We start from the raw sequence: 26902 nt of genomic DNA on the forward strand, positions 1-26902 counted from the left end.
GCATCAAACATTTGACAAACCAAAAAGTATGGCTTTCATCACCTTTTCTATTTGTGCATAGTCTGTTGAAGCATTCGTTATACCTCTAGATCCATAAGCTATTGGTCTACCTACTTGCAATAATATTGTAACAACACACATTGCAGTTTAAAAAAATTAAAGATTTTCCCTGGGATTCATGAAGCTTGCGCCAGGCGCAGGCATAGTGTAGGCTATATAACACCAAATATGGCTGCCGAGCGATTCAGGTACGATCCAATTCCATGTGCACTACCAGCGTACACCAGATCTGTTCAGCCCTCAGCTTAGGTATGCTAATCACCCCATGCGCAGTGCCGCACCATGCAAATGAAGGTACATAGTGATTCATGAAGTGGTGCAGGCGTAGCGTAAGCCCACAGAAATGTAAACCAAAAAACACTGTTTACATTTTTCCAAACAGAACATCGGAGCTATGAAAGTAGACCAGACTCATGTATTACAAAGTTAACATATACCAATGGCTACATATACAGCCAATGGCATAAGAAAAGATGCACAACACCTAAAAAACAACATTTAATGTCATGTCCACAGTAACGCAAAGTACAACCGCAGGGCATGTGTGCGCAAACGGGAACACAAAGAAAATATATACAAATGTCATAAAATAACAATGTAATACAAATCATGATTTCACCATAATACTCAATGGTATGCATGGTACACCACAACCAAGCTGCAAGGGTTGCTAAGGGTCTGTGACAGTGTTTGTCACGGTAACTAGGGATTAGTAGTCAATGCCATGCAAATGAGGAAAGTAATAGTGAATTGCAAACTTCCCGCCGGACTAAAGATGTACCATATGGCACAGTGCTACAACACTGAGGAGTGGTTTAGAGGTATACATGACATCAGCAGTGGGGTGTGCCACCGTAGCTGTAAGCACATTGGAGCAATGCAAATCCGGTGTGGCCGTTGCTAAGCAAAGCCTCAGGACAGGGGTGGGGAGGTAAATATAGCATTGTTTAGCTGAGAGCACATATGGTGCCCAAAAGCGCATGTGTACAGGGATGAAAACGTGCCCGAAACCCGGTAAGCAGATGCACACACCACGCACCATAGCTCAAACAGGAAGGTTAGGGGAAGAAAATAAGGAAATGCCACAGTAGGGTAATTGGAGTACAACTGAGCAATTAACACCTATTTACTCACAGCGGGCAATCGACGGCAGCTGACAAGTCTGCTCGCAGAAAATGCAAAACAGGATAGGGGAGGTGTCGGATTCCAAAGAAAAGAGAACTGTCATAGCAGAGCAAAGCAAGCCTGCAGTAGACCGGCCATAGAACACATTACACAAGATAAGCCAGGTTTAGGAAAGTACAAATGAAAGCAGGCTGCTGGATGCATGCCAGAAAATGGGAGGTGAAACTTTAAGAAATGTAAAGGGAAGGGCAAGAGGTAATCCACTGCAGCCAAATGTAATTCAACACCAAAGGCACCACAATAGTAGTACTTGTTGTAAAACACATAAGACACCCTGTAGCTACGATCATACATACACACCCAATGACATCATCAGTGTTCACAGCACAATAGTATAAAGTGTGAAAGCACCTCACACACACCTGTGTATTCCCAAACACTGCACCATCGGTGTAAACAGATGGGGAACTTTTACAATGTACATGTTGGGAGCTGCCATAGCTGTGATTCATCACCATGTGTTAGAGACTGAAGGTGTTGTGGAGGATGATGCTGACAACCACTGCAGGCCCCAGAGGAGGAGAAGAGTGTTCAGACCAAGGGTAACCTACCAGGGGCTACATGATCTGGAGACAGTAGAGCATTACAGGGTGGACAGGGACATCTTACAGCAAATAGTTGAGCTGTGCCAGCCACACCTGAGATCCAGAAACAACAGAGGAGAACCCATCCCAGTGGACACGAAGGTATGTGTAAGCTTGTGAATACTAGCAACAGGTACCTTTCAAAGGCCAACTGGAGATATAATGGGGATCTCACAGGCATCAGCATCCAGGGTACTACACCAGTTCCTGGATGCCATGTTACCACATGCCAATGAGCATATATACTTCCCCTGAACTCAGGAGGAGTTGGCCAGCAATATGCATCTCTTCCACCATGTGGCACACTACCCGGAGGTACTGGATGTGATAGACTGCTCGCACATACATATCAAGTCACCACCCAATGAGCATGGTAGGCACTACATAAACTGCAAGGGATACCACTCCATCAACTGCCAGGTCATGTGCAATGCCCAGGGCATTATCATGGATGTGTGTGCTGGCAGCCCTGGAAGCTACCATGACTCCCACATCTGGCATGCCTCACAGCTGTATCAGGTATTTGTCAGGGGGGACATCCCACATGGCCACCTTGTGGGGGATGCTGGCTATGCACTGGAGCCATGGATAATGACTCCCATCAGAAATGCACACACACCCATGCAAGAACGCCATAATGAGGCACACGCACAAACCAGAATCATCATAGAGCATGTGTTCAGGATGCTGAAATCATGGTTCCGTTGCTTGGACATATCTGGTGGAGCCTTGCAGTACTCTTCAGGCACGTGTGCCCACATCTTCATAGTATGTAACATGCTACATAATATGATCCTGCAGAAATAGCTGGAGCAGGGACATAATGGTGAAGGCCCTCACAGCCCACCGCAATTGCCAAGGCCATCACAGGCACAGAGGGATTCAGACCACGGACACCCTGTGCCAGCCCCAGTAGGCAGATGGAGGTGTGCCCAATCACCTTGGCAAAGAGGAAACGTATAGCACATACTCTGACAGTGTAGGCCCCTACGGACTGACACACCTCTCCACCTGCACACACAGTAAAATGGATGGCACACACACACGACCACCTGTAAATTGTAATGTATAGGTGGCCTACTGTGTGAATCCTACATAGGCAGCCCTCAACCATTGCACACACAACAGCTATTGGAACAAGGAATGTCAACACCTGAATAGTACACTCACCTATCAGCATATGTTGGTACTGTATGTATAGGTTCCTAGGCACATCGGTAGGTACACGCCTGACTGTCAGAGGCCATTCATCAATCGAGGCAAACAGTGTCTGCTGTCACCACCACATTGAGTAACCAACTGTCCCTCAGTGGAGCAGAGCCAATTGCAGGATCCATGTGTGTAATCACTGTTCCCCACACACTCTGCATGGATTCCCTGGTGTGTTAATGAGGGGCTCCATATAATGTAATCATGGATGTAGTGGCAAAGCATGGGGTGTACCCATGACAGGTATCTGTCACCCCAGCATGCTCCACATATGGTTGTGTGAAGGTGTAGCACATTATAGTGTGTGGCTCACTGTGACATACATTCCCAGTGCTGGAGCACATCCATTAAACAACACTTGGACATACCATTAATAGGTCTCATCCATATGTAAACTAACTGAGTTACCCATTTGATTGCAGTATGGAGTAACAGCCATAGTACAGTCCACATACAAAATGCCATAACACGTGTACAAATCCCAGATGCCCAAGTGGTAAATGCACTGACTGTCGTGAATGTTCCTGGTTCCACGTCCTGCAAGGGACGTTACGTAATCCCGATGGCACGAATAATGGATGTTGGATGCAGGTCATCAGATCAGGTTTAGCACATGTTAGTGGGAATATGCGTTGCCCAGTGCTGGTAAGCGTTGTTTAAACATGACTATACGGATATGCGCAAAACAGAGCTAAGCTTCTCTGAATATCGAGCAGATCACAGTCAATGATGTCCAGAACAGGTGAAACTAGCATTATTCACCCCTGTACTAATAGTGCCTGCTCTGAAGGGTAAAATGACCAGTGCCAGGAGTAGAACACGCAATCATGTACACAATCACCTAACAGTAAGCTACCCAAGATGTACCAACAGCAGGTGTGTAATGTGACAGGTTCAAACACAAACGTGCGGAGTCCAGGAAACAATATACACCGACATGTACACAATAAAAGGTGCATTCTCCCTCTCACGCTCTCTCTCATATATATATATATATATATATATATATATATATATATATATATATATATATATACACACATATATATAATAGAGATAGAAAGGGTGATAGAGAGATATATGTTGATATATACGGATTCACCTATATCTGCAAATATATAGATAGGTCAATGACATGTACACAACCATGGAGGTAGAAATAAATAGGATACTGCCAACTATGGAATGTGTCACATACCGACACGCGTAATTATGAGGCTTAAAGACCGAAAGAACACAGTACTGGAACACTGGAACCACGTGTAATATTATCACGATATTAAGGGACATTTAGTTATCGCTGCCGGTGTTGCAGTCCACGTAGGTACTGTGTTCAACTGTGTTTGTGATTGCTGTAGTCTGTGTATGTGTGTGTTGACGGTGCCATGTGTGTTTCTGTGGGACTGTAATGTGTGTGTGTGTGTGTGTGTGTGTGTGTGTGTGTGTGTGTGTGTGTTTGCATTGTGTGTCTGTTAGTGCTAACTTGGAGGTAGATCATTATGTAGGTGTGGTTATAGCTGGTCGTAGGCATATGGTTACCACCTGTCCCACTTTAAGAGGGACAGCCCCTCCCTGGGCAGTTGTGTCCTGACAAAAAATATTAAAAAGGGCAAATGTCCGAGATTGTAGGACATAATTATGTCCCATATATTATGTAATAGTTGCATTAAATAGTTATGCCTGTATCTACAAAATGTAAACGTTACATGAAACATGATAAGTAGCTAAAGTGCTACAAGAATAAGTATGTATTCAGGATAAAAGTATGTTCTATCCTGTGTACTGACCATGGCTATGTGTCGGCCTGTAAACACCGATGTGTGTCCTGCAAATGTCCCACTATGGCCATTTGAAAAGGTGGCAACCCATGCCAAAGAGGTTCAGACACCAACACAACTGCAATGAGTGCAAATATCTGTGACAGAAATACACGAGACAGCTGTCATTTAGTAACATTCCTTTACATATCGCTGTATTTCCGGAGGTATGGAAGTATCAACCTCACCTGCATACTATATAGAAACCAATTAACAATGGCTCAATGTATAAGCCTGTAACAACCATAGTTCAGTCTACTAACTGATAGGTCTTCAATTAGGGAAGGAGCCCACACATATATGGAATATGTAGAAATGCAGTCCCCACAAACCTGTATATGCTATGTACACCCACCTACATCTCCCCCACACCTGAAACAATTGCAATACAGACTGTAATGATATCACAAACATCCACTCACTCAATTATATCTGCAGAAGCGTTAACATACCTTGTGAGAGACACATTTGTAAAGGCACCATGTGAAATTATAGCTGTTGTATAATGGAACAGAAGGCGATGTTACAGGTTTTGTTTGCAATAGTCCCTTATCAGACAGTTGAGATGACAGGTACACTCACATATAGAACCACATACTCGAGCCATCACACACAATCCATGGGGGACATGAATTCAAAATATCCGTGTCTCTACAAATCACAATTGCAATTCCTCACAACAAAACACATACAGGCCGTCTCCCCAAAGGTAAGGCAAAAGGGCAATGCCCAAGTGGAGAATTAAATTATACCCCACTGTTGCCGCGTAATTGGTGAATGGAGTAGCTGCACAGCTGATGTGCATGTAATAATTTACTCAGAAACACCAATTGGCGGCAGGAAACCACATGTTACAAGTAAAGACATATATAAGGATGACTTGCCATACATTCAAACCGTATGCTCATACCATAGAACCGTTTAAACAGTAAAGGTGTAAGAGAGATATTTACAAAGATTGGGAGCACTAACAAGGTATGTAGAACACTCAGTATGTTAGTGTATGTAGAGCCTGTTTTGTATTAATTAAAAGTATACGCAATGCATAAAGTGGGAAAAGGTATTATGTAGTGATGTTTTGTTGAGCATAGTAACGCTTGTAGAAATTGTGTGTCCTGCTGTGGGCCACAAGGTAGACATCACATACACCACAAGGGATGTTAAATGAGGGCTGTAAACAGAACAATTCCACACCACCCACCGTCAGTGGTAGGGTACGTCCAACAAGTACGTGCCATAGCAGGGGATAGTATATGTTGATATACTGTCACAGTAGGCATGTGTATGGGCATATAACGACAATAACATGCCTAAGGTGGTCCTGCTGTGCCAGTATGCTTTGCATTATGGGATAATGTGTAAAATATGTGTAATGTGCAGTATTGTAGGTAGATATGTCAGATATTCTACACAGCATAACTGTTATATCATGCAAACAAAAGGTATCATCTATTGGCATGTAGAATACACAATAACAGGATACATATGGCTTGTAGTCACGGGACACTGTAACAGCATGATAGCTAATCAAAATGGAAGAGCTACTCAATTAACCATGCACAAAGGACATGTAATAGCTTCACAGGTTCATAATGAGATACTATGCTGTCTGGCAAGTCTATGTGTAAGCCCAACTACAGTGTTTACACCGGCGGCACCTCTCTAGGGTAGTGTCCTGTCTGTGAACAGCAGAGCCATGTGTTACCTGCACCTCTGTACAGTACAGCCACTGCAGTGATCCCTGGTGTATCAGTGTGACCACCTACAGAGTCAGCTATGACCGGTGTGTTGGGTATGTTATAACACCCTATTGGCTGTAGTTGATGGGCACACATGAGTCTGTGGGCTATAAGTAATTGTTGTTGTGTTTGGTGATGGGGCTGCCTCTGGTGCCTACACAGAGTATGGAGAGGTTCTGCAAATGTCGTACTCATACTATGTGTGGCCTGTGGTGGTGGAGATCTAGTGAGACTATGTGATGAGTGGGGTGTGTTGCAAATGTTAAACATCCCCACATGAATGTCAGGTTCAGTCTGGGTTGGTGAGAGCATTACCCCAAGCATGGCTACATATGTGCATCTCCCACAGGCTGTAGTGTCGTATGTGGGGAGGTGAGCATCGACTGTGTACATGAGACAATTGCTCTATTGCCACATGTTTGCCATATTCATTATATAGACAGGCAATAGCATTGGTAAGTGACACTTGGACATGCCTGTATATTCAACCATGTCTCACAAGATATGTGAGTTACGTGTGTACAACAGCTGTTGTACTGTAAGCAAGCTGGAAATGTAAGGACAGACAGTGTGCTTGTAAGAAATGAGTTGGAATGGGTTCTATAGTAATTAATAGCTCATGAAGTGCTTAAATGTTCTGAACAAGTGTTGAGTATGAATATGCAATACAGATAGGGTGTTGGATAATATCAACCCACTGCAACCCACAAGTGGAGACGATAGTCATAATTGGAGGCACTGCACTATTACCCTGCTGAGTATGGTCTGCAAGTCTATGAACTTTTATCAATGTAGATGTTAGCAGTACAGAAGTAGATGACAGTACAGATGATTTCACACTGCATAGCATACCTGTGACAGGTCATAGGACATCATCACCCATACTGTGTTCCAGCTACACTGAGTATACTAGATGTACCTTCGTATGTCACAGGAGTGTTCTACCAGTGGCCTGTTGACAGAAACAACACTACAAAAGGTGTCTGAGTGACATGTGCATATCACACCAGTGGCTGCCACAGTAAAACAGGGTTAATGTTTTGTACTCCCCCATCATTGTAGCCCATACCACACAGACAAATGGGAGGCATCTGTGTATGTAAGGATGTGAATGGCCATGACCTAGGAGCAATAGCTGTCTCAGTGTTGTGGACAACATACAGAATGGGCTTTGTGGGTGAGGTGTGTGACATATGTGCACAATCTGACAGCTGATAATAGCATTGTCACCGCTAGGTGAATAACCCTGTACCCATTAACTACCACTTAGGCAGCGGTCAACATTATGGACACTGTGTAAGGGATGGTGCTGTGCAGTTCAACTCCCTGAGTTGGTGACATCTCCAGTCCTATTAGGTAGTCATACGAGGCACCCATGTCATGACAGGGTGCCATCCATGAGCATGAAGTTCATTGGACAGGCATACTTAGCACTCGGGTGACCAATATTGGATCACATATCACCTTTAAGGGGTGTTGGCCATGCGTGGATGGGCAATACCAGCCTTCACAATCCTCACCTCCACTATGCAGCATGCTGGCTACCTTGCATAAAGGCATGTGCTACACTGTGATGTTGGACATGCTACATGTACATATCCTGATCTGAAAGACATACATCACGTCATGGACAGCCACCGTCCTACTACAAGGATCACCACATGCTGGACAGATCCCTGTGCCATACATGTTACATACTCCTGCCATACCATGCAACCCTGTCCATCAAAGCTGCACATGTCATCTCTGTCATACATGGTGCAATGACTGCATGATAGATGCATTATTAACTGTCTGGATCAATAATGTGGCACTGATGCACCTTGCGGTGGCAAAATGGCTGTCGGATACAGCTAGAAAACCTTGCCCATACATGCTATAGTTGATAACCATCCCTGCGAATGACATCCGGCTAGCCATTGTCCCATGTCTATCACATGTGCAACACAGGCGATACGTGGCAGGATGTTGAACTGCTGTACAGTGCCATGTAGATGTATATGGCAAAACACATGCATGTAAAGGTTTACGTGCATATGTGTGCATTGTCACTGCTCATGTCCATTAAGGCAGTGTATGTGTTGATATGTGACATATACACAGCATCAAGGTCAGCAGCATTACTGTGGACACATCCAGGCATGTGCTGATAGGTAAGAACACCAGTACAGGCAAACAGACATGCCCACATCAAGACAACATCCACATGGAGTATGAACAATGTAATGAGGTGACACGCATATATAGTGATGATATCCAATGCATAACCGGTGTTACATGTGTGTGACACAAACATGTCAGTCGTGTCAGTGTCATGACGATTTGCAAAGATAACTGTTCAGATGTATTAGATTTAATACAAATGTATGTGCAGCTGTATCTCTGTACATCTCTGTGATACTGTGACCTGTCTCCATCATTATGTGTTCCAGATAATGCCTCGTTCATGCCTGCCAGCATATAGCCGCCTGGAGGATGATGCCCTTATCCCGTACCTCCAAGAGAACTATGAGGTGTTGTTCAGCCATGTGCCACAACATGTCCAGCAGTGTTACGACCTGTGGCAGGACCTTCACAGGAAGGTTAATGATGTGGGTGACCATAACTGCACCTACCAGCAGGTGCGCAGACACTGCACGGACCTGATACAACATGTGAAACAGCGTGCCAATGCAATTGCCAGGGAACAAGGTGGAACAGGTGGTGGGCCACCAACCCAGCCCCCACTCACACCCACCAAGGAGCTACTGGCCAGCCTGGGGACACCCTCAGAACAGCACCCACAAACACTAGTTGCCATCATAGAGGTGGGTGTCTCCCAACCAATGAGCCTGGAGTTGCCTGGTAAGTCACTACTGCACATATGACTATTATATCCCATTTAGTTGCATGTGTCACTGTACAATATGTAATGTAACATCATATGCAAGGTATGTTTACACACATGCCACATACTACAGTATGCTACCCTGTGTATGCACACATGTGCATACTACATGCTATTGTACAGGCGAATGTGTTAACATGCACAGTGCACCCTGTGGCTGTCATACAGTCATGGATAATGTTCAAACTGCTGTGTTTCCTGTATACAGATACCTCTGGTGTGCCGCACAGACATCAGTCCATTGCAGGTGAGACAGTTATCAGTATCAGGCATGATAATGCATATATCTATTCACCATGTGGCCAGTTAACACATGTACACATAATGTATGGTCCAGTCACGATATACAGGTCGCATCTGTCATCATTCACACTGGCTACCCATGTGCAATATATACAAACTAAATGAAACACCGACATGAAACCACAGTATCTGTCATTGCTAGATGTGTGGACAGCTGTGCATACGGTGGAGGTGTTCAATGTAGGCATATGTACTATACATTGGAACAACATGTGTGGTACGCAAACAGTACCACACAGTGAGCTGGGATATGGGCAGCCCACAGGAGTCACCATTGTGTAATATGCCCCTGCAATGGGTGCACACATCGTGATGTGCCATCTGACATGTCCCAGACATGTAGTGTTCCGGCTGCAATATTGTCTCACTATCCCATAATACATACCCCACATACCAAACATACAACCCGTTGTCTGCATAGCCCTGTGGACAGTGACATATCTGACATCTATGGGTGTATGTCATATGGGACAACACAGACATTTGAGATAGACGGCCATCACAAACATTTGGCCAACACATGTTCACACATTTTTATTTTTATTTTATTTTTATTTTACATTTGTTGACCGGGCTAGTCCAGCTGGATATATGTCCATTTTCAGTGGAGGCCCAAGGAGAAAAGCTCCACAATACAATAACCAAATAGGACAAACAAATATATATCAAGTAGACATTAGTACATTACAAAACTTTATGATATATTACATAACTAGGATTTTATATTCTGTATACCAGTAGGAACAAAAGCCTGATGTAAAAATAAGCTTGATACAATAGTAGTATGAATTAATAATGGAAATTATAACTAAGATGCTCTAGATACTATGGTCACACAAGAAATCAGAAGATAAACACTAGTGTTGAATGGATAGAGTATACAAAAGCAAATAGGAGGATACAATAACAGTGTTTAGTCTCACAAGAGTTGAGGTGTGATATGAACACGGTTGGAAATTCAACAGTATATACATATTTACAAGAGGAAAGAATCCTCAGAATGGTCAAGCTCACTGCTATCAGAGAGTTAACACAAGATAATGTTCAAAAGAGGCTAGGAATCACGGGAGTCTTGAAACGGGTATGGTTGTTAGTCTGGGTTATCACAGGGACATAGCCAGTATGATTTGAGGTAGGGTTTGAGCTTGCTTTTAAATAGGTTACCAGAGGATAGTGAGGTTAGCTGACTTGAATGGCTGTTCCAGGCCTTGCCTACTGTATTAGAGAACAGGGTGTCACCAGTTGAATTGTTGGATTTAAATATCTGTACAAGTAGTTTTTTAGATGAGCGCAAGGTTTTGAGATTGTTATAGGGGATGACTAGGGATGTGAGTATGGGTGTATTTTGAGGTAGATACAGGATCTTATGGGCAACTGTTAGTTGATTAAAAAGTATTAGATTTGGCAATTCTAGCCATCCGAGTTTATTCAAATTGATACAATTATGAGTTCTATAGGAGGACCCTGCCACGAATCTGGCTATATTGCTGTAGAAGGATGACAGTTTATTCAGGTTACTTTTGCATATTGTGGTATAGATAGGGGAGGCATACAGGAGGGTAGAGATAAGGTGTGTGCGAGCAATGGTGACCCTGGCTAGAGGAGTTAGAAAGGGTTTAATTCTATAGAGGGAACCTAGTTTCTTATTAACTGTTTTTATGGTGTTATTAATGTGAGGTTCAAAAGACAAGTGATTATCTATTAGTACTCCAGGTAGTTTGGTGGTTGGTTCGGGGGATATTATAGTTCCATTATTTGAGGTAATAGTAAAGTTAAGTGGGGAGGTTCTGCAAGTGGGGGTGAATAGTAGCATTTTAGTTTTTTTAGGGTTTAAGATAAGACACCTTTGTAGGAACCAGTTTCAACTGTGCTAAAGGTCTTTTGGGTTAGTGACTGAAGTTCTGATTGGGTAGTAGCAGAGCATATGAGTGTGGAGTCATCTGCGTATTGGATACAGTAAGCTTGTGGAATTACAGAATGGAGGTAATTTGTAAAGATGGAGAAGAGTAAAGGACCCAATATGGATCTTTGAGGGACCCCTAAGACTACTGGGAGGTGGGAAGATAAAGTATTTTCCCATAGAACAGCCTGTTGTCTGTTATTTAGGTATGATTGGAACCACTGTATAGTAAGGGCATCCAGTGATAAGTTTTTGAGTGTGTCTAAGAGAAGGTGGTGGTTAACCATGTCAAATGCTTTAGACAAGTCGATAAAAAGGGCTGAGGATAGAGTATCATTATTACGATTACTATTAATTTGGTTATTGAAGGATAGGAGAGCAGTGGTGGTGCTATGGAATGGTCTAAAGCTATGTTGACAAGGTGCTAGTAGATTGTTTTCAAGTAGGTAGGGTAACAGTTGTAAATGAATACATTTCTCCATTATTTTTGCCAGAGGAGATAGTATGGCTATGGGCCTGTAATTGGAGAACTTCTTGGAGTTACCGCCTTTGTGCAGGGGGATAATGTGAGAGACTTTCCAGATTAAGGGGATAATTCCTTCAGAAATAGTTATATTAATGAGGATGGATATGGGGTAGGCTATGACTTTAGCAGCTTTTTGTAGGTATTCTGCAGGTAGTAGATCTGCAGAGAGTGTGGGTTTAAGTTTCTGGATGAGGTTAAAGATGAGGGATGTGGGCACTGGCAGAAAATGAAATAGAGGAGGATTGTTGGTAGAGGTTATGTTTGAGCATGGGGTGCTAGGGGAGAGCTGGTTAGCTAAGGATTGTATTGTTTCAGTGAAAAATGTGTTAAATGAGTCTGCTATTTGGTTGGGATTGTTGTGATCAGAGCCAGTGGGAGTAGGAGTGCTTGAGCGTCCTAGATGTAGGAGGTTGTTGATGCCTAGCCAGAATTTCTGAGGATTATTTTGGTGGGTTTGTTGAAGCTGATGGTAGTAGTTTGTTTTATCGGCTAATATGTTTTTTTTTGTTTCGTTTCTTAGCTGTCTGAATTGTAAGTGATCTGAGGGGCTTTCTGTTGAATGCCATTTGGTCCATAGTTTATTTTTTTGCAAGATTCTTTGTTTGGTAGTTTTGGTGAGCCGTGGTGCAGGTTTAGTTCTGATTCTAACTTTGCATAATGGGGCATGGCAATCTAAAATGGAAAGAAATTTTGAATTAAAGTATTTAACTGCATTATCTAATGGTAGGTGTTTCAGGGGTGACCAGTCACAGGCTCTTAGTTCAGTTTGAAACTGAGCAGGGTTAACATTTTTGTTAGTACGAATAGTTTTGCAAATGATAGAGTTTGGGAGTTCAGTTTTAGATCTGATTAGATAGGTAAGCAAATGGTCACTTATGTCCTCTGGGAGGGTGCCTGTTTTACAATTTTGTTGAGGAATATTAGTAAGTATCTAGTCGAGGGTACTTGTTTTGTTTTTAGGTTTATTGGTACGGGTTGGGGATGTTATAGTTTGAGTAAAGCCAAATAGGTTGATATGAGTAGAAGGTTGCTCAGATATACAGGAGTTCCAGTTTATGTTAAAGTCTCCAAGTATAATGGTTTCTTGGGGTTAGTTGCTTGAGAGCCAGCTAAGGATAGCCTCTAATGTGTTGATGTTGTTGCCTGGTGGAAGACAGACACAGATTAGATACATGGCTTTACTTTTGTTCAGCTGTATCTTAGTTAGAAGAATTTCTGCATTGTTGGAAAGTGGAGGTTTAGAGTATAGCAAGGTAACTTGTAATCCATTCTTATAAAGTATGGCTACGCCATGGAGGATGGCCAGAGACATGTAGCCACATAGTAGATGTGATGTGTATACACCCTGTTGCACATTATCCACACATGGTCCAACTATAGCCTTAGTTGACTGATTATATACTTGATGTGGAACACTGGACATCCTAAAAGCCTGTGCACAGCTAGTGGAGGTGTCACTTAATTCGACCATATAAGATGTGTTGAACATCATGACTGTGTCATAGCATGACAGTAGTCACCTGTGCAGCTTCCACAGACATTGACACCACATCAGGCCACAGATACCGTACATTTCCCTTGCTGCTGTAGGACATCACTGTCAGCCATGCACCTCGTGTGTGTGGTATATTAATGCCATGTGGGGCATGGTGTATTGACAAGTCTGCCATGTGTGGACATGGTTGCCAGGCAGCTAAGACTTTGTAGTAGTTGTGCAGGGGTGTCATCCGTAGGTCTTCCAGTGACCTGTCACATGACACAGCATGGTTTGGTGTGTATACACCTCAGCGACATGGGTCACAATCCACAGTTATGTAATGTGTATGCACGCAGTTATGGCTATGCACTGTGTGCATATTAAACACTTTATAGCAATATAGATGCCTCATGATGCCATGCAATGGCACAGTGTCTGTACTTCACACTGTATAGCAATGTAGACGCCTCACACTACCCTTCAATGCTCATGCACATTTGCTAAAAGTGCATTCTATCTGTAGGACATACAGACAACACTGCAATGTGATACCCATTACAACGCTGTACATGTGTCAGGACACCATTGTGTCAGACATGTATGCATGTCAATGCACATGTCAGCAGATTACATGTCAAGGTCACTTCAGCCATGTGTACTGTTAACCTGTGCTGGTCCACGTGGTGTATCACAGGGATGCATGCTTACTACCATGATTGTGTGAACTGCATGGCTACTGATATGACATCTGCTTGCTGTTGTGTGCAACCCAGGGAGGTATGCTAACTACCACTATTAATGTCTGAGCTGCATGCCATCTGCTGTATCACATGCATGCTGCATGCCGTCTGTCAAATCACATGCATGGTGTGTCTGTGTGTCTCTATTGTAATGTAGAGTCTTTCTTTGCATTCACAGGTGATGTAGGTGCGTTACCCTCCTGTGGTCCATCTGATGTTAGTGTCCCCACAGATACTAGCAGTGATGAACATATGCATGAGGTACAGGCAGGGTTGTCAGGGGCTGAATCTGTGCCAATGGTTGCCATCCCAGCTATGTCCCTCTCTTCCCCGCACACAGTTCTCATGCCAACACATACCCCATCCCCAGTGGCCATAGAGGAAGGACAGTCAGCGTGTGTTAGCTTGGAACAGGAATGTGTGGTGGCTACAGAAGGTGTGTCTCCACACCATGGTGTCAGTGTAATGACTGTAGATGTGCCACACAGGCATGTGGCCAGTGCTGCTCATAGGAGGACCTCTGGCAGACATGCACCTGCAGGACAGAGCGCAGCAGCTGGTGTCACCAGACGCATGTTCCAGACTGTAATGGCAGCACAGGCACATGCTGAACGGCAGAACAGAGAAGGGCAGAGGCTTCAGAGGGCTGCTATACCTACTCTAAATGACAACATCCAGGCATTGGCAAATGCTCAACAGCAGATTGCTGATGTTCTGGACAGGCGATTGGGTGACATGGTTGGAATCCTTGACCATAGCATGGCAATCCGCGAGCGTGAGCTGTCTGTGCTGGAACATCTGGTAGGAGTGAGGTGTAGGCCATGTGGACATAGGCCAGCTACACCACCTAGTGCAGGTCAACGTGAACGAGCCACCTCACATGCCCACTCCCATAGTGCTGGTAGCAGTAGCAGTGCAGCTGGTGCTGCGCTGTTCACACCAGGACACAGCAGGCCACATGGACGTGGCCCTGGACATTCCCAGTGGGGACACGGTTCCAGTGGACATGTGTCATCGGACAGTAGCCAATCTGTACCTCCACCTGGTAGTGCCCGTGCAACCCCTGGTAGGCACAGGTCACATGACCATGGCCAGACACAGTGAGCTGTGCATCCTGGTCTGTACAATCTGGAGCTGTCAATAATACCCCTGTGTATTCCTGACAAAAGGCAGAACTGTGTGCACACATACATGCACACAGCAGAAACATCTCTAGGGCACCGCAACACCCACTTGCATAATGACCACACATGTCCAATCAGATCACAGGCCCTTACCCACACACATGATGTCACCCACTGGTGCAGCCTATGCCCCTGGCAAACATTATCACCCTGTGCATATGATGATGCCTGTGCCGCATCCCTGTTATCCACACCATCGGTGCAGGGACATGCTCATATGGTCTGATGCACAGGGTGAACAGAATAGTGAGATAATTGTATATTGCATTAGTTGTGTACTGTTGACACCCACCAAACATACCATGTAGTACAGGTTTATAATGCATTGTTATATGTTCACAGTATGTGTCTTGGTAACAACGGTAACAGCATGTTGGTAATTATGCCCTGCTTCCCTCCTTAAGGTCTAATTGCATGTGCCATTATGTTACAGTGTTTGCAGTTGGAGTTCATTGTTTTATGTTCACAGTATGTGTCTTGGTAACAACAGTAACAGCATGTTGGAAATGATGCCCTGCTTCCCTCCTTAAGGTCTTCTTGCATGTGCCAATAAGTAGCAGTGTTTTCAGTTTCACATGTGTAAATGTGGAGTACACACAGGCATGTATGGCAATACCAGCATGCTATACGTAGCCTCAACCTCACTGTTAGAAAGGCTACCAATCCACAGATGTCCACACATCTACTGATCCAGAAGCATGTGGGCTGTTTAATACACTACAGTGGCTAGAGACGTGACATCTATACCAGGTCACATCACAGGTATGGTGACATGGTGCGGGGGGTTTACACAGCGGTCTGGCCGATGATAACATTTAGAGGCCACTTGATAGCATGAGGCCTCACTGTGTAGCAGTAATACCCTGTCACATTACAGCATGAGAACACACACAGACATACACAGAAACACACAGTAACATGCCTACACTCACAGGGTCAACAACACTATAATGCACACTCAATAGTGTTGAGGTGAGGAACCCTGCCTATGTGGTAATCACCCTCACAGTACTGTGCACCCACACAACATGACACAGACAATGAACATGTACAGGTAGCCAGTAAGGGTGAGACCAATGGCATCAACAGGGTAGTAGACTGCATCACCATGAGGGGTTAGGGATCCTGTCTGTTCTGTATGGTAGCATACACCCTCACTCCATGCACCAGACAGCCATACATACATACACACACACACACACACACACACACACACACACACACACACACACACACACACACACACACACACACACACACACTGTGGAGTCCACAAATGTCATTCACATACTGACATGTGTTTGATACATGCACCACCCCTGCCTACGTCATGCTTTCTACACTGCAGTATGTACAGATCTCTACAACAGTGTACAGGGGTGTGTAACAATTGTGATGTATTCCCCACCATGCGCGGCATATATGGTCACACAGGCAAACACACATGGCAGTACTGTGAATCATACACCTGCTATATGATGATACATCTGACAGACATGCAGCAGTATTGGCCGCATTATGTGTACCAACACTACCTTCGGCAATTGTGCTGCTATATGCACACGGGAGGATGTAAGTGTTACAGGTGTCTAGTGATTTATAGTCAGTAACACCCTGACCACTGTGTAGGTTGTATGTCTTCACATTCAAGTAACAGTAACATAGTGTACTGTTTGCACTTGTAGTGGTAGGATGGCTTGTGACACACCTGTGAGCCGTCTTCAGTAAACATCCATTTGCAAAGGTGGATCACCACTTTATGTACACACATCCATCCATACCTGGTGTACATCCTACCATACTGTCAGTATTTCACCATATACAGGTGTCAATGATGGGGCTGCATTGCAACTGCATGTTGTAGTTAGGCACAGATGAATTACATACATCAGCTACTGCACATGCATGGTAGCTGCATGCACACCACTACATGTACATGTGTGTTGGTCCTACATTCCTGCCATGTAGCCATGTTTGTATGCATTGCAATTGGTGGACATATGTGATGACATACATAACACATGGACTGTTGTATGATATGATGGTTGTCATGGGTAACTAGTACAGAGGGAATGTTACCTCAGTCAACATTGCTATCTTATGTACTGTTAGCATTCAACAGCCATGGACCTACCTTCCATGTGCATGCGTGTGATTGCTGTAGCCACTTGTCTGCACGGAGGACAGCAAAAGCTATGCTATGTACATATGTGTTGTGTGTGTGTGGGCCATGTACATATCCACTGTGATTACATGTATGTCATATCCAAACATGAGTGTTCTTTGGTGTACAGTGACAGTCATCTGTTACAGCTGTGTAAGACCCAGGGACTCTGTTATGTGTAGAGCCGACCTGGTTATGAACAGTGGTATCATTGCATTGCATAACACATGATGGAACCCTGTCAGTACATGTGTAGTCTGCACAGTTGCTGTAGACCTATGTACAGTCCACTGGTCATGAGTCACATGATGTTGTAGTAATGTATGGATGTGTGTTGCTGGTCCAAGGCCATGGTGATGTCTGAGGGCTACATAGTAGAATGCAGCATTTACCACTGTGATCTGCACCTGAGACATCTGTGATGGCTCTTGAGTGTGTACTGGTCAGTACATGTGAGTGGCCTTCATGTACGTGGGGACAATAACACCAAACTGTGCCCTTCTGTGTTTAGAATCCATGTGCATGTAAGACAGCCCTTCGCTACTACTAAGTGTGTGAGCACGCCCAGTACGCCGTTGTGTAGATGGACACACAGTACATTCCAAACTGTGCCCTTCCGTGTTTAGAATCCGTGTGCATGCAAGACAGCCCTTTCCTACTACTAAGTGAGTGAGTAACACCAAACTCTGCCCTTCCGTGTTTAGAATCCATGTGCATGCAAGACAGCCCTTTGCTACTACTGTGTGAGCATGCCCAGTATGCCATTGTGCAGATGGACACACAGTACATTCCAAACTGTGCCCTTCCTTGTTTAGAATCCATGTGCATGCAAGACAGCCCTTCACTACTACTAAGTGTGTGAGCATGCCCAGTACGCTGTTGTGTAGATGGACACACAGTACATTCCAAATGGATGTGTGATACTAAGTGTGTGAGCATGCCCAGTGACACCTTGTGTCAGTTATGTGCCTCTGTGTATGGGCATGGCCATTGAAATCCTGTATAGTGATGGTGGTCATCCAGGCAACAGATGTCCATACCTCACGTCAGGATGGATTCCTACATTGAACACACTGGTTGACTGTCTTGAAGGGTGTACTGTCTGTGGCACGTCTCGTATCTATGTAGTGTTGTAATAGTGCTCCGTAGATAGGCAGTTGTCCCGCTCACACCACTGCCGTGTGTTTGTCTACATCTACCTTGGGACAGTAATATGCTTTTAGACTGCTCACTCTCTATACATTCCCTATTAGCGTCTTTGCCTTTGCGGAGGATGTCATCCACCTAGAAGTATGCCTCTGGGAGTGCTGTGTTCCAGTAATCTTGGTAGTGCATTCTGTAACTGCGTAATGCTGTAGTGTGATAAGGTAGTTAGGTGTATGTTCGACTCCCAGCCCTGCCAAGTGTGTGTGTGTGTGTGTGTGTGTTTCCAGCTGCCTGGGGACAGAGTAATGCTTTTAGATGGCTCACTCCCCATACATTCCCTATTGGCATCTTTGCTTTTGCGGATGATGTCATCCACCTAGAAGTATGCCTCTGGGAGTGCTGTGTTCCAGTAATCTCAGTAGCGCATTCTGTAACTGCGTAATGCTGTAGTGTGATAAGATAGTTAGGTGTATGTTCGACTCCCAGCCCTGCCGTGTGTGCGTGTGTGTGTGTGTGTGTGTGTGTGTGTGTGTGTGTGTGTGTGTTTCCAGCTGCCTGGGGATCGAGTAATGCTTTTAGATGACTCACTCCCCATACATTTCCTATCGGTGTCTTTGCCTCTGCGGATGATGTCATCCACCTAGCAGTATGCCTCTGGGAGTGCTGTGTTCCAGTAATCTCGGTAGCATGTTCTGTAACTGCGTAATGCTATAGTGTGATAAGGTAGTTAGGTGTATGTTCGACTCCCAGCCCTGCCAAGTGTGTGTATGTGTGTGTTTGTTACCAGCTGCCTGGGGACAGAGTAATGCTTTTAGATGGCTCACTCCCCATACATTCCCTATCGGCGTCTTTGCCTTTGCTGATGTCATCCACCTATGAGGAATGCCTGTGGGAGTGCGGTGATGCTGAAACTCGGTAGCGCGTTCTGTTACTGCATAATGCTGTAGTGTGGTAAACTAGACAGGTAGGTGCGTGATTCCAAGGCATGGCAGGTGTGTGTGCTTGGCAGTTAAACCGTATGTGTTGGTATCTGTGGGTGGCTAGCTGCGGGATGTGTTCAGTGTGTTTTGTTGCTGACCTATATAGTGACCACAGCTCGCATATTCTGCCAAGACACTGGGTTGTCAACACATACATTCGCCAATAGGTCTGGTGAGTAAATGTCAGCAGCCCTACTCTTACCCTTGATACGGTCTGACCCGTGTGATGCAACAAAACACACGTGCCTTGATAGTAACAACACTACATGATGCAGGTGACACATGTAGTTTTTTTTTCATTCCTGTCTAATGCTTTGCTGTCATGTGGTCTGCTGTTGTGATATAAATGCAGTATCTACATATGTGTGTACATGTATATGTGTGCATGTACGTACATTGCAGAACTGTGCCTCGGGAGTGCTCCTGCCTTAGCACGCCTAAGCTAGGGGTGTGTCTATACCTGCCTGGTGACATTGGGAGGGATGACAGCAGTGGTGGGGTAGTCAGGGTGTACAGGCTGCACAAACAGGTGTTGAACAGCAAAATCAACAGATGACATGGCCAGCCTGCACCTGAACAATACAGTAATGTGAGCAAGAAGCATACACACAGGTTTCTTCCGCACTCTACACCACCGGTGTATACCTGCGGGGACATTTCATGACACAGTCCAACCAAATGAGAACGGCTGCAGCAGGCAACATATACCAACATGTGCAGGAGGCTGGGGCAGTGAGGATATATATGCTGCCGAACAACCCTTACTGGGGAGACATAAGACTTTATAGACCCAGGGTGACTTACCAGGGGCTACATGGGCTGGGGATGGTGGAGCACTATGGGATGGACAGAGACCTCCTACAGCGGCTTGTTGACTTGTGCCTGCCACACCGGACACATCAAACAGGCCGAGGGAAACCCATCACAGTGGATACCACGGTATGTGTTGGCCTAGGTGTACTAGCCACAGGTACCTCACACAGCACAACTGGGGATATCCTGGGTATCTCACAGGCATATGCATCCAGCTTATTGCACCAGTTTACAGACGCCATGTCAACACATGCTAGTGAGCACATACATGTCCTCAGCTCACGTGATTAGTAGACCAGCGATATACATCAGTTCAACCACATGGATGACTACCCTGGGGTACTGGGTGCTATAGCCTGCACACACACATACACATTGAAGCACCACCCAGTGAGTAGGGTAGGGCCTACAGTCACTGCAGGGGCACACCCTCCAACAACTAGGCCATATGCGATGGCCAGGGCATGAGATTGAATGTGTGTGCTGTCTGCCCTGGAAGCTATGATGATTCTGATATATGGCTTCTGACACAGCTGTACCACACCAATGGCAATATGGACATCCCCTACAGTCTCCTAGTGGGGGATGCTGGGTAAACACTGGTGTCGTGGCTGATGACACCCATCAGCAATGCACACACACCTGAACACTCACACCATAATGAGGCGGATGCACAGGCAAGTCATATAATTGTGCATGTGTTTGGGATGCTCAGTTCACGGTTCTGGTATCCGGACACATCCGGTGGAGCCCTGCAGTATTCACTAGCTACATGCATACAAGTTGTTATGGTATTTGCTATGCTACACAATCTTATCCTGCAGCAACAGTTGCAGCAGGAACAGCATGGGGTAGGGTCACACAACCCAAAACCACTGCCAAGGCCTGTACAGGCACAGTGTGACTTGGTGAAGGAACTACCTGAGCAGGGCACAGTCAGCGAAAGCCCATGCACAGTATGACCTGCCCTTGGCAAAGAGGCAACACAAGGCATATGCACTGACACAGTAGGTAGCCACAGATTTCCCCTCTCTGACCCGCACACAGTACAATGGATGCCAAACATGACACTACCTGTGCTCGGCCATGTATAGGAGGTGCACTGTGTGCATCTGACATAGGCAGTATCCCAGCACCGTCCTCAGGTCCAGAATACACCCAGGGTACATGTATTGACCTAACAATTGGCATTTGTATTAGAATGTGTATTTACCCATTGCTATGGAATGTATGTGAGCATACAAGTGACTGTGGTGGCCGAATGTTAGGGCAGCAGACAGTACACATCCATAGTGGCACCATGACCTCTGTAGCACATACGGGGGTCACAATGGTAGCCAGTAGTACACAGGGTGTCCTAACCCACTGCAGATTATGGGCTGACCATCATGTGTGTCCGTACAGCCCACACACGTTCCATGCAGCTGGACAGATGTGGACCAATACAGACAAATGATATACAATGGCCTATGGATATGCCCAATGAATGACCCCAACCCCCTAAAACACACACAGACTACAGCAGGCCAGGCAGTTTGATGTAGGTTGTGTAAGCTAGGATGTCCAACACCACTGTGCTGGTATTTAAAGCTGGGAACTGACGTACACTGGTATTCCTCCAACCAGCAATTTAGGTAGGTCCACACACTGACATGGAGCACCTGGCATACCAGTACAGTAGCAGCAGATGTGTACAACTGTCAGCTGTGCCCCCGTCCAACCTACACATATGAGAGTCATGTGTGCCACCCATGGTGCTGTGTAGGACTGTGGTTGTGGTTGGATGTCCCCCCACGCTATGCAGACATGTAGCAACTGTCAATGCCACATGACCATTAGCTACCCTGCAGACACATCATGACACCTGTCTGTGTAGAACAGAGGGGTCAGCAACACAGTACTAACTATCTGGACATGTGACACATGCGATACAGTTGACCATACTTGGCATGCTCACACACATGACGGTATGATGGTAATGTCGGTCGACAACATGCGTAACAGTCATACTGGGCATGCTCACACACTGAAACACAGGATGGCCAGGCATTCATACACCAGTGGTCCGGACATATCTGCCAGCACATTGCTATACTGTTGGATGACTGTGCTGTACGGTGTGTGTGTGGTCTATTGTCTGTACATATGCCATAGTCTATTGTTAATTCACATGAGCTATGTGCGCAGGGTACTGCTACCAACACGTGAATAGGGCGGTTCTTTGTTTGCAGACAGACCGATGCCTTTGGATACGGACTGGTAAGGCACATTCCAGCAGGTGGGAGCAGTTGTGCGTGGGTTTGCACAGTGTTAAGCACTGCTGACCTCTGGTCATAGCACCTTATACCTGTTTAGACTCCACATTTCTTTGACAGTGCACTACTGGAATACTGGTAGACAAACACGCTTACAGCCGCTCGCTCACTGACATTTCTGCTTACATTTCTCACTTACGCTGGGTGTGTGTGATCCCTTGTGATGCGTATTACATCGGACTACATGACTACAGTATCGGGTATGTGTAACAATTTAGTGATGGCAGGTGTTTGACTGTACAGACTCGGCGGCCTGTCCAGTGACATAATCATATTATATGCGTGTTCCTCATATGAACTGCTCCCATCTGCCTGATACATGGGAACCAATACTCTGCAATGCTGACATGTGAATATGATTTTGTTAACGCAGCTGTCCGCCGAGTCATACCTACTGTATGTTTTCCACCTTTCAGATTGCACGACGGGAGACTGTAGGAGTGACACCTTTCCCACTTTGCATGGGACAGTCCCTCATTAGGCATATCTCGTGTGACAATACCAGACCTCTCCACCAATCGGGGGCACATTTCTACAGAATCAGGGACAGGTCAACAAAAAATCAGGGACAATCAGGGACACTTTTACAAAAGTAGTGCTATTAACTTGAAACATTGACAGAATCAGAGCATATGAATTAATACACATTTTCTGAAGTAAAAGAAGTTTATAACTCTTACTTATTGTCATTAGTCATTAAGTGTAATTCACCACCTTTCCTTCAAAAGTCACTAATTTTAGGAGGAGAGGGACAGAGTTAAACTTTCAGTCAAACTCAGGGACGTACCTGAAAATCAGGGACAATTGAGAGTTATGGACAATACTCTAGCCATTGCAACTGTCCTGATTAGGGGACATTCCATGTTGTACGTGTCTGTACTGGTTGCTTGTTACAGGTCTTGTATACCTGACACGTCGATATGTTATATGTAGTAGCATAAGCAACTTTACTGCTGCTAGACTATGCTTTGATTTGTGCCGATATGTATATTTCTGTACTATGCATGGCTGTAGGTATGTTCTGCCCTGGTACGTCTGACATTTCTACAGAGCAGGTTCCACTTTGGCCATTCAGAATGGTGGTGGCCCTATAGATCCTATATGTAGAGCTATCACATGTGTCAAGGCAACACATACCCACAGCCAGTAGTAAGCTGATGACTTCCACAGTGTGCATACATTAAGGTTGTTCATGTAGCATTATAATTGATAATACTGTTTCCTATTACATGTAGCTGTTTCTGATACAACAAATTAATTTCTGACACCACTACACACACTGTATAGCCTCCTTTCCCAAACTCACAGGCCATGTGCCATAACTGTAATTTTGCAGGACACAACTGCCCAGATGGGTGTGTCCCTCAAAGGCGTACGGGTGTTGAACCTCATCTATTATGCTATCATCTACCTAAGGTGGTCAGCAAATTATGCACTTTCCGTCACTAGCAGAACTCACATACCAATGGGTGTGAATGAATACTGTATCAGGAACAATGCATAACACCCTGTGGGGCACATTTAGATGATTGGTTCTATTAACCAGACACATTTACAGTCGCAGAGCATATGTTTTCATTCACGTTTGTCAAGGTACATGCTGTTTATGACTCATACATGTTGTCATCTGTCATTACCTGTATTCCGCCATCTGTCCACCTAATATCACTAGTTCTGGAAGTGTTTAGTTGGACTTTGTTACATTCTGATACATAACTATGGACGTCCATGCTAATCGGGTAAACTGCACTGATTTGGTCTCTATGTATTCCCCCGATGGTTTACAGACTATCCGGTAGACGTGCTCTTCAGGTTTGGGAGGTGTAGGCATATGCTATGCCCACATAGGAATATTAATGACTTCCTCTGGACGGGCCTACTACATCTCTGCCAACCAGCACCTGCACACTTAAGCCCATTATTGCATACCCATGGTCCACCTACCTGGCACCCCTCTACAGCAGTCATGACAAATACTTACTGCGAGTGCAGCTGGGGTATGAGCATACCCCTACACATCGCCCACTCACCCCATCTCGGGACACATGTCGTACATTTTGTCAACCCATGTATTATCACACTTGCACAACCTACTGTTCCATGTACACCTACATCCTGCTCATATCAATGTCAGCAGGTTCACACGTACCCTGAATTTTTGGGGTCCCGCAAGGGACACTGTTATCCATGTTTAAAGTGTAGACCTTGCAGATCTCTCCCACTGGTACTCTCCTACCGGTGTTTTGGACAGTGGCAGTGTATTGATCTGTATTGCCTGTCTGTATGTCTGACCGGCCTAGCTGGGCAGTGTGGGGGGGTACAACATTTATTTATTGGACCTCCCAGTCACATAAACCCGGGCTGTAAATATGTTACCCCTAATTGCTGTGAAGTAACATATTTATGTACATGTGTATATCTACAATGACATATATATTTTGTTTTGTGTGTATGTATATATATCAATACCTGTTGTTTGTGTATATATATCTATCTATATATATCTGTAGTATATCCTTGTATGTGTGTGTGGATATATATATATATATATACATATATATATATATATATATATATATATATATATATATATATATCTGTATAAATATATATGTGTATATAAATTAATATAGCTATATTTATGTATATACGTTTTATCTATATATACATCTGTGTGTCCGTTAACCTATACATTTCCCAGACATGGACACTTACACATGTGTATTGGGTTTTATCTCTGCTTCAACAGCATACTATTGCCTTAGTCATTATGACACCGACACTTCACTCCGGTGAACTTGTGATCAGTATATTGCACATTATACAACGGATAGATGTCACACGTTTTTCATGTCTGGGGTGCCGCTGCTAACTGGGATGTGATACAGTGTCATTTGACCTATTACTCGTATGCACAGCCTATTATTCCTGCTACTGTGTTTGTTTCTGTGCACATTCATATTATTACTGTTGATAGAATGAGTGTTTGTGTTACTGTGATTGTACGTCAACATATTGATGTCTTCATGTAGTTGTGTCTTTCTGCTTTTCCTGGTTTGGGGTTGTCACAGCAGAACTCCGTTCCGCTCATGGGTGGCGTATAGGTTTTATGTGCCGGGATGCCAGCCCTAACACTTAACGTCCGACAACGATACACCCATTCACGCATGTCTTCATGCAAACAACAATCTATCTGGGAATCGCACCTACTAGCTGACCTCCACGGGCCGCTCCATTGCACCTGGCGCAACATACCCTAGCACTTCTGTGTCCATAATCGCATATCCATAGTTTCTCCAGCACACCCATGTTGAGTTTCCACGCATAACAGCCATTATACACCTGATATCGCAGCCATGACACACCTTTACACACTGCCCTCTCCAGAGCGTTGGGGCCCTACACACATTTTGTACCACCTCATGTATTCACAGGTTCACCATCCATTCATATTTGCACATACGTGCCTTTCCTGGTGTTATGGATTACGAACAATTTGCGGGTTACAAGTGTAGGTGGTCGCAACATGTACTACATTCCGTCTGTTTATAATGTTGACGTAGCACTTCAACGATGTTATGGCCACTGGTATACCCCTGCCTCTACGTGTTTCCCTTCCCATTTGACTATTTCATTAATTTATAGATGCAATGAATATTATTGTGGACATCAGTTATAAATTTACTACAGGTATGCAATAGTCCTCTCAACAGAGGTGACAGTTGGTTGGTGTACGTATGTGTATGGACCTCTGTGATACTCAGGGACTCGTTTCTACAGTGACAGGGACAAGGCTATGACAACTCAGGGACAATCACGGACACTTCTACCAGGTTTCAACTTTCTGTTACCTAAGAAGCTCAGTTGTGAGTG

This window comes from Protopterus annectens, chromosome 8.part0, assembly GCF_019279795.1.
Source record: "Protopterus annectens isolate FY-2018-M chromosome 8.part0, PAN1.0, whole genome shotgun sequence".
NCBI classification, from domain to species: Eukaryota; Metazoa; Chordata; order Ceratodontiformes; family Protopteridae; genus Protopterus; species Protopterus annectens.